Genomic DNA, 9,745 nt, shown 5'->3' on the forward strand with positions numbered 1-9,745 from the left:
CTTTTAAGTCTTGGCTTAAAACTTTCCTTTTTGATAAAGCTTATAGTTAGAGTGGCTTAGGTTATCCTGAGCTATCTCTGTAGTTATGCTGCTATAGGCTTAGGCTGCTGGAGGACATAATGACCACTTTCACTCTTTTCCCCACATTCTCACACTACTCTCTAATTCTGCATTACTTGCTGTTATTTCAGTTTCAAACTTTATGTTCTCTCTCTTTTCTCTTCTTAGAAGTTACACCTGGCCTGACTCTGTGTCTACCTGTGACACCTTTCTGGAGAGGGGCATTGTCCAAGCTTCTGCTGGCAACAACTAAATGCTCACCCTCTACCGATGACCCACATGGCCCTGTCTTTCAGTGTTTAACCCTTTCTCTCTCCTAGACATGGCAATTGACTGAGCTTTTACTGTGACTAACTCTATGTGCTCTCTTTCAGACTCTAACCTTGAAAATTGGTTCAGAGTTTATCCGTTCTTTCTTTCTAGGTGAAATGACTAAAGGAGCTACAACCATTAACATTTACGTTTCCTTCCCATAGAAAGTACTCCTGGATCAGTGCTTCTTTGTGTCTCTGCTCTGTTCTCTCAAACCCCCAGTCGGTCGTGGCAGATGGCTGCTCACCCTGAGCCTGGTTTTGCTGGAGGTTTCTTCCTGTTAAAAGGGAGTTTTTCCTCTCCACTGTCGCTACATGCATGCTCAGTATGAGGGATTGCTGCAAAGTCAACACCAGTGACTGTCCACTGTCTCTACATGCTCATCCAGGAGGAGTGAATGCTGCAAGTCACTGACTGGATGCAATCGGCTGGGTTTCCTTAGACAGGAAAACTTTTTATCCAATTTGGATAAATAACTCAATCTGACTGCACTGTTCAATGATTAGGATTAATTGGAATGTATGTACCTGACTTTTGTTAAGTGCCTTGAGACGAGATGTGTTGTGAATTGGCGCTATATAAATAAACTGAATTGAATTGAATTACCTTAAACTGCGAGAACATCAAAAAAAGCCACAGAAAAATGTCTATAAGAACTCAAGAATATTATTTTAATTAAATTATATTTAAATACTCTGTCTTCACCCTGACTACTATCAGTATCAAGCAACACACTTTTGGTTGTTAGTAATAAATGTAATTTATTGAATGGCTAATATTACAGTCCAGTTGTAATAATTGTTATGTTGGATGTATAATACATAAAAGTTTGATAACATATCAACACATAAAGGGTATACTAGTTTTGCTGGAGTGGGTGATGTTTGTTGGAAGGACCCCAAATCAAATTCTGTTCAGACCCTTGTACAGCTTTGGAACGGCTCTGGGTGTGAAGCTCAAGCATCCAAGAAAGTGAGACCGGCTAAGGTACATTTTCAATCCAAAAAAATGGCAGTATTCCTTGAAGGCCTTTTGCCATCTTTTCACAGTTTTAACACAGACAGAGCAAAGAAAAACCTATATATTTATTGAATTCAATGCCTGATGTGAAATAAATGTGAACTGTCAATAATCTGAAGCCTGTCTGGGCAGGACACTTTTTGACTTCATGAATCATGGAGAAGTTTTGGTTTGGAAGCATCTGCTGATTTTTTTTCTCTTTTACAGTCTTGATTATTGTTGTCGTCATCTTCCACTTATCCGGGACCGGGTCGCGGGGGCAGCAGATTCAGCAGAGACATCCAGACGTCCCTCTCCCCAGACACCTCTTCCAGCTCCTCGGGGTAGAGCCCAAGGCGTTCCCAGGCCAGCCGAGAGACATAGTCCCTCCAGCATGTCCAGTCTTGATTATGTCAAATGAAAAGAATTTGAACTTGATGACTTTTAGACAGTGATTTGACCATAAAAAGATGTCGGTCTCATCAGCTGCTATTTCAGACTACACATTATTTATTCGAGCAAGCTGAATCCAGCTCACTTGGTGCCTTGATGACCATTTACACAAAGAATAAAACTTTTATTAATTATTTTCTTCTTACATCTAGAAACTGAATGTAGTCTTCTAGGTAAGCAAGGTGTGCTCCAGCTTTTCATCTGATTTTGATGAACAAATTAAGTGGCTTAGTTTTATATTCTCCCGCAGCTGTTCCTCATCTGTTCATTCAGTCACCTGTGTCGCATTTAGTAATCAAACTCCCCTATATAATTACTCCAGGATTCAGTTATTCCTTTGTCAGATCCTCTGTTTTTGTCAGCCTTTTGCAATGTTTCCTGAGTTTTGTCCGGTTTCATCATGCGCTTCCTGTCTTCATTCCTGCTTCGTGGGTCCCCAACGTCAGCATAAGATGACAGGTTCATACAAATACCTTAGATCTTACCTTTAATATACATTTATGACTCTATGATGGTTAAAGAATGTGGTTTGAAAAAATAATATAATTTTGTGTTTTGGATGCTGCTTCAGACAAAGAAGCCCAATCGAGAAACAGAACACAGAACCAACAACTTTTCCATCAAGTCTTGGATCAAGCTTGATCACTTTGCCAAATTCTTTTTGTGCAACGTACTCTTTGTATTTTTGTCATGTTTTTCTGTGAAGTTCCAGCAACATTTAGTTTTGTTTCTCCTCCAGGTCTTTTTTATGCTAAGTATCATTCAGTGACTTTCTTTGGGGTCACTTGTGGTTCAGCAGGTAAAATAGTTGTCCTGTTGTTGTTTGTTCCCAGCTTCCTCCTGCCCTATGACTTAACCTCAAATTGTGTGCTGATCTGTGCAACGTTGTATGAATCTGTCCATGTTTGTGAGTGTGATTAGGTGAATTTGGCTCTAGTGTAAAGCTCTATAAGTGGGTAATATGACTAGAATAGTGTTATATAAATTCAGTCCATTTACTTTTAGTTTTTTTTTTTTTTTGCCCTCAGTGCAGTTTGACTTGTGAGTAATTCAAAATATCAGTCTATCTTACTGAAAGGTAACAACACTAATTTTTCCTCTGACAACCTTTCAAAGCCGAAACAATGTTAGGTAACTCCAAAAGTAGGATGTGATTCATTAATCCTTTGAGAGTAGGCATTTGTTTGATTCCTAATCATATAAGCCTTGATTACAAATAATTAGATTGTAAATAAAATCTTGTTTTTATGGATACACACAAAAATAAATGAAGAGGTTCTTCATTTATTTTGTAAATTGTTCTTCTAGAAAAAAAACTAGAACTTCATCAGTTTTAAGGGGCTAAATAATATTTAATGGGACTGATAATTTTGGGATACATTAGAACAGTGTAACCTTGCCTTTCAATCCACTACAAGGTGTCCCTGCTTCCATATAAACACTATAGCACAGTTCACTGCTACGGGAAGCTAGAAAAGCAGCAGGTTTTGGTTCCAAAACACCAAAACTGAGCCATATGCTGCCAATGTTCATAAACTGTAAAACAGGATTTGAAGTCTGCTAGAAAAGCCATCCATCGGAAATATTCAATTCAATTCAATTCAATTTATTCATATAGCGCCAATTCACAACACATGTTGTCTCAAGGCACTTCACAAAAGTCAGGTACATACATTCCAATTAATCCTAATCATTGAACAGTGCAGTCAGATTCAGTTATTTATTCAAATTGGATAAAAAGTTTTTCTGTTTAATGAAACCCAGCAGATTGCATCGAGTCAAGAGACTTGCAGCATTCACTCCTCCTGGATGAGCATGTAGAGACAGTGGACAGTCACTGGCGTTGACTTTGCAGCAATCCCTCATACTGAGCATGCATGTAGCGACAGTGGAGAGGAAAAACTCCCTTTTAACAGGAAGAAACCTCCAGGAGAACCAGGCTCAGTCTGAGCGGCCATCTGCCACGACCGACTGGGGGTTTGAGAGAACAGAGCAGAGACACAAAGAGAACACAGAAGCACTGATCCAGGAGTACTTTCTATGGGAAGGAAAAGTAAATGTTAATGGATGTAGCTCCTTTAGTTGTTTCAACTAGAAAGAAAGAACAGATAAACTCTGAGCCAGTTTTCAAGGTTAGAGTGTGAAAGAGAGCACATAGAGTTAGTCACAGTAAAAGCTCAGTCAATTGCCATGTCTAGGAGAGAGAAAGGGTGAAACACTGAAAGACAGGGCAATGTTGATCATCGATAGAGGGTGAGCATTTAGTTGTTGCCAGCAGAAGCTCGGACGATTCCCCTCTTCAGAAAGGTGTCACAGGTAGACACAGAATCAGGCCAGGTGTAGCTTCTAAGAAGAGAAAAGAGGGAGAACATAAAGTTTGAAACTGAAATAACAGTAAATAATGCAGAATTAGAGAGTAGTGTGAGAATGTAGCGAAGAGAGTGAAAGTGGTCATTATGTCCTCCAGCAGCCTAAGCCTATAGCAGCATAACTACAGAGATAGCTCAGGATAATCTAAGCCACTCTAACTATAAGCTTTATCAAAAAGGAAAGTTTTAAGTCTAGCCTTAAAAGTAGACAGTTTGTCCATCTAGAGCCCACTGATGGCCATTGTTATACTAAAAACCACAACGATTGGGATTCCTCTCTCTGTCAGATTGACCATAACCATTGGAAAAGAGAGGGGGTCATACAGGTAGCAAAAATGGAGGGTGTGTTTGCACCTCAACCATAACTGAGCCGGTTTAGGCTAAACCTGACTCCTCCTTACTCCATCCAACAGGGAGGGAAGAAGACGGAAGTAAAAAATAAAGAATATAGCTCATGATAACCTAAGCCACTCTAACTATAAGCTTTATCAAAAAGGAAAGTTTTAAGCCTAGCCTTAAAAGTAGACAGGGTGTCTGCCTCACGGACTAAAGCTGGGAGCTGGTTCCACAGGAGAGGAACCTGATAACTAAAAGATCTGCCTCCCATTCTACTTCTAGAGTCTCTAGGAACCACCAGTAAACCTGCAGTCTGAGAACGAAGTGCTCTATTAGGAACGTATGGAACCATCAGATCTCTGATGTATGATGGAGCTAGATCATTAAGGGCTTTATATGTGAGGAGGAGAATTTTAAATTATATTCTGGATTTAACAGGGAGCCAATGAAGGGATGCTAAAGTAGGAGAAATATGATCTATCTTTTTAATTTTCATCAGAACTCTTGCTGCAGCATTTTGAATCAGCTGAAGGCTTTTAACTGCATTTTGTGGACATCCTGATAGTAAAGAATTACAATAGTCCAGCCTTGAAGTAAGAATTACAGGTCCTTCTCAAAATATTAGCATATTGTGATAAAGTTAATTATTTTCCATAATGTCATGATGAAAATTTAACATTCATATATTTTAGATTCATTGCACACTAACTGAAATATTTCAGGTCTTTTATTGTCTTAATACGGATGATTTTGGCATACAGCTCATGAAAACCCAAAATTCCTATCTCACAAAATTAGCATATCATTAAAAGTGTCTCTAAACGAGCTATGAACCTAATCATCTGAATCAACGAGTTAACTCTAAACACCTGCAAAAGATTCCTGAGGCCTTTAAAACTCCCAGCCTGGTTCATCACTCAAAACCCCAATTATGGGTAAGACTGCCGACCTGACTGCTGTCCAGAAGGCCACTATTGACACCCTCAAGCAAGAGGGTAAGACACAAAAAGAAATTTCTGAACAAATAGGCTGTTCCCAGAGTGCTGTATCAAGGCACCTCAGTGGGAAGTCTGTGGGAAGGAAAAAGTGTGGCAGAAAACGCTGCACAACGAGAAGAGGTGACCGAACCCTGAGGAAGATTGTGGAGAAGGGCCGATTCCAGACCTTGGGGGACCTGCGGAAGCAGTGGACTGAGTCTGGAGTAGAAACATCCAGAGCCACCGTGCACAGGCGTGTGCAGGAAATGGGCTACAGGTGCCGCATTCCCCAGGTCAAGCCACTTTTGAACCAGAAACAGCGGCAGAAGCGCCTGACCTGGGCTACAGAGAAGCAGCACTGGACTGTTGCTCAGTGGTCCAAAGTACTTTTTTCGGATGAAAGCAAATTCTGCATGTCATTCAGAAATCAAGGTGCCAGAGTCTGGAGGAAGACTGGGGAGAAGGAAATACCAAAATGCCAGAAGTCCAGTGTCAAGTACCCACAGTCAGTGATGGTCTGGGGTGCCGTGTCAGCTGCTGGTCTTGGTCCACTGTGTTTTATCAAGGGCAGGGTCAATGCAGCTAGCTATCAGGAGATTTTGGAGCACTTCATGCTTCCATCTGCTGAAAAGCTTTATGGAGATGAAGATTTCATTTTTCAGCACGACCTGGCACCTGCTCACAGTGCCAAAACCACTAGTAAAGGGTTTACTGACCATAGTATCACTGTGCTCAATTGGCCTGCCAACTCTCCTGACCTGAACCCCATAGAGAATCTGTGGGATATTGTGAAGAGAACGTTGAGACACTCAAGACCCAACACTCTGGATGAGCTAAAGGCCGCTATCGAAGCATCCTGGGCCTCCATAAGACCTCAGCAGTGCCACAGGCTGATTGCATCCATGCCACGCCGCATTGAAGCAGTCATTTCTGCAAAAGGATTCCTGACCAAGTATCGAGTGCATAACTGTACATGATTATTTGAAGATTGACGTTTTTTGTATTAAAAACACTTTTCTTTTATTGGTCGGATGAAATATGCTAATTTTGTGAGATAGGAATTTTGGGTTTTCATGAGCTGTATGCCAAAATCATCCGTATTAAGACAATAAAAGACCTGAAATATTTCAGTTAGTGTGCAATGAATCTAAAATATATGAATATTAAATTTTCATCATTACATTATGGAAAATAATGAACTTTATCACAATATGCTAATATTTTGAGAAGGACCTGTACATGGACTAGTTTTTCAGCGTCACTCCTGGACAGGATCTTTCCAATTTTGGCAATGTTCCAGAAGTGAAAGAAGGAAATCCTAGAAACCTGTTTAATATGGGATTTAAATGACATGTCCTGGTCAAAAATAACACCAAGGTTTTTTACTTTATTATCGGAGGTCAATTTAATGCCATCCAGGTTAAGTGATTGACTAAGCAGTTTCTTTTTTAAAGACTCCGGTCCAAAAACTTCTGTCTTGTCTAAATTTAGAAGCAGAAAATTTAAAGTCATCCAAGTTCTTATGTCTTCAAGACATGCTTGTAGTCTATCTAACTATCTAAATATATAATGTTTATATTTTTTGTGTTGAATGGTGGCTTTAAATTCTCCTTACCAGTCTAAATGTTTTTTTTTTCTCATCTTTAGTCATATTTCTATGAAACCTTTGGATTATTTTATAGAGCATGTTAAATGAGATATCCACTACTGCAGTTGTCTTAAAACTATTTATAAGATTTATAATTTGTAATATGGCTAAATATGTTTACAGCCTGCATAATATGATTTGTTTAAGTGATCTACTTTGCCAGTATGTGCACCCATACATTTTAATTTTAGCTTGTTTTAGTGTCTTGCTGCACCATGTGTTTGGATTGTTCTTGCAGGATGCTGCCTTTTCTTTGCTGTCTCAGCAGAACATTCTGTAAATGGTGAGAATATGTTGGTTTTCCTGATTCTGTGGGAACCTTTCTGGCAGAGAGCCGCTTGTATCTCATTTGAACAAAACAGCTTAAAGATCTAAATCACTCAGAAGATAACTGAACAGGCCGTTCTTGGAAGGTTCACAGATTACTAAACACACAAGTAATTTCGGACTTGAGTTGCAGCATGTCCCGTCCCCTTCTGCTTGGAAAACAGCTGTTGTGGTATTAAATAGCACTGGGAGGTAGGGCTGCTTTAAGATTTCCTGGAGTATAAGCAACTTTCAGCCTATAAATATGGATCTCCACTCCTGAATTACCAGGTTGAATCCAACCCTCAATAAGAGGGACGCCACTGCCCGATTATTTCTTTCCAGAACCTGAAAGCTACATGCCAAGTAGTAACATTCCACAGATGATTCCACAGAGTATGTTTCTACATGAAAAAACTGGATCTTGCTATGCAAACTGCTTAAACTCTGACAGATGTGGCGTCTCAATAGGCAAGGCATTGTGACGATTATAAGAACATTGCTACTGCACCCCTCTCTTTGGGAAGCAGCGTTTTTATAATTCTTAAAACTGAGCACTAAAAACCCTAATGACACGGTGTTAACAGATAATTATATCAATAAAAACCATAATATTTTCTAACCTGAATTATCCAAATGTAAGCAGAATTGTGATTATTTACACGACGGGGAACAAAAAATAACACATTTGCTTCACTGGGTCAGTAAAGCAAAAACTATCCTGTTAAATTCAGGTAACTAAAAGAAAATATTTCTGAAAATTACTGTTGACTGTTTTGTCTTAGTTATTGTGATTACTTTATTCAACAGACTCATGGTCCACAAGAAAACAACATAAATGTTCCATAAATGTGTTGTTTTAAAACCTAAAGAAATGGAAGGGAGTCAAAATAACCAAATTTGGTCTCAAGAAATGCTGCCCTCCAACAGTGCATTGGAAAAATGTTGTTTATGGAATGTCCTGCAATAATTTTTTTTCTTTGCCAAAAGCATGAGACTTGGAAATATAACCGAAACAACTAGACAGAAGTCTGTGTCCTACCATTTATTTGTGTTTGGAAAGGATGTTGGAGTGCAAGATCAACTGATATCTCCCTCTAATACCCAGTTGTTGGTGCTTGAAGTCCACCTCAAGAGACAGCAATAAAACATAAGAAAACCGTTGAACCCTGCTGTAGTAACTTTGGACTTCAACAACTTTAAAACTGAACAATTTTGTAAATGTAGCATCCAATTTACAATGCAGGAAACTATCCCATTGATGCCCTTTTTGCCCAATCTCCATCTTACCATTGAATTATGAACATTGGCCTTAACCGAGGCAAGTGAGGCCTGTAGTGCTTTAAATGTTGTTCTGGATTCTTTTGTGACATCCTGGATGAGTCACTGATATGTTCTTGGAGAAGATTTGGTAGACCAAGTACTCCTGGAAAGGTTCCCTACTGTTCCATGTTTACTCTTTTTGTGGACAATGGCTCTCACTGGTTAGCTGGAGTCCCTGTGTCTCAGAAATTACTTTGTAACCCTTTCCACAGTGATAGATGTTGGCGACTTTGTTTCCTATCTGGTCTTGAATTTCTTTTTGAGATATTTTAGCATATTACATGTTGCCAAACAGGTTTTATTTAAGTTCTTTCCCAATTCTACGGTTGTGGAATGAGGCCTAGGTGTAGGTAATAAAATTGATCTCAGCTTTTCAGAAAAATGAATTTGATCACATTAAATTCATGACTTAAAAAGAGGAAGATACTTTGATCAACTAAGTTTTTGGAGTAAGGCTGGTGCTTTTTTACCCAATTAAATGAAACCATAATTGAAATACTTTTATTTTTACTCTGGTTATTTTTGCGTGATGTAAAATTTTTTTTGATGACCTGAATGTGTGACAAAAAAGCAAAGCAGACCTCTGTAATCTATATGGGAGTAAGCACTAGTGATGTGACGTTCACAAACGAATTGATTCTTTTGAACGGCTCCTTACTTTGAACGATATGACTCAAGTGTTAGTTAGAGAGAGCTGTTGTTTTTATTACTTTGCTTGGTAATGCTACAATTTCAATTTAATTTAATTTAATTTTAAATACGTTATATTACTTAGGCAATTAAATACGAAAACCGAAAGAGGGTAGCATACAGCGTGCATGTTCATTGCTCACTGTTTGTCTTCGTCACGTGTCATGGTGGTAGGGGTTGCAGCGCTGCATGCGACCTGGCTGCAATGCCGAGGCCTGCAGTGGGAGAGAGGACAGTCACAGTGTTCTCGTTGCTCGAGGACAAAATAATTA

The sequence above is a fragment of the Girardinichthys multiradiatus genome, chromosome 20 (genome assembly GCF_021462225.1).
Source record: "Girardinichthys multiradiatus isolate DD_20200921_A chromosome 20, DD_fGirMul_XY1, whole genome shotgun sequence".
Lineage (NCBI taxonomy): Eukaryota > Metazoa > Chordata > Actinopteri > Cyprinodontiformes > Goodeidae > Girardinichthys > Girardinichthys multiradiatus.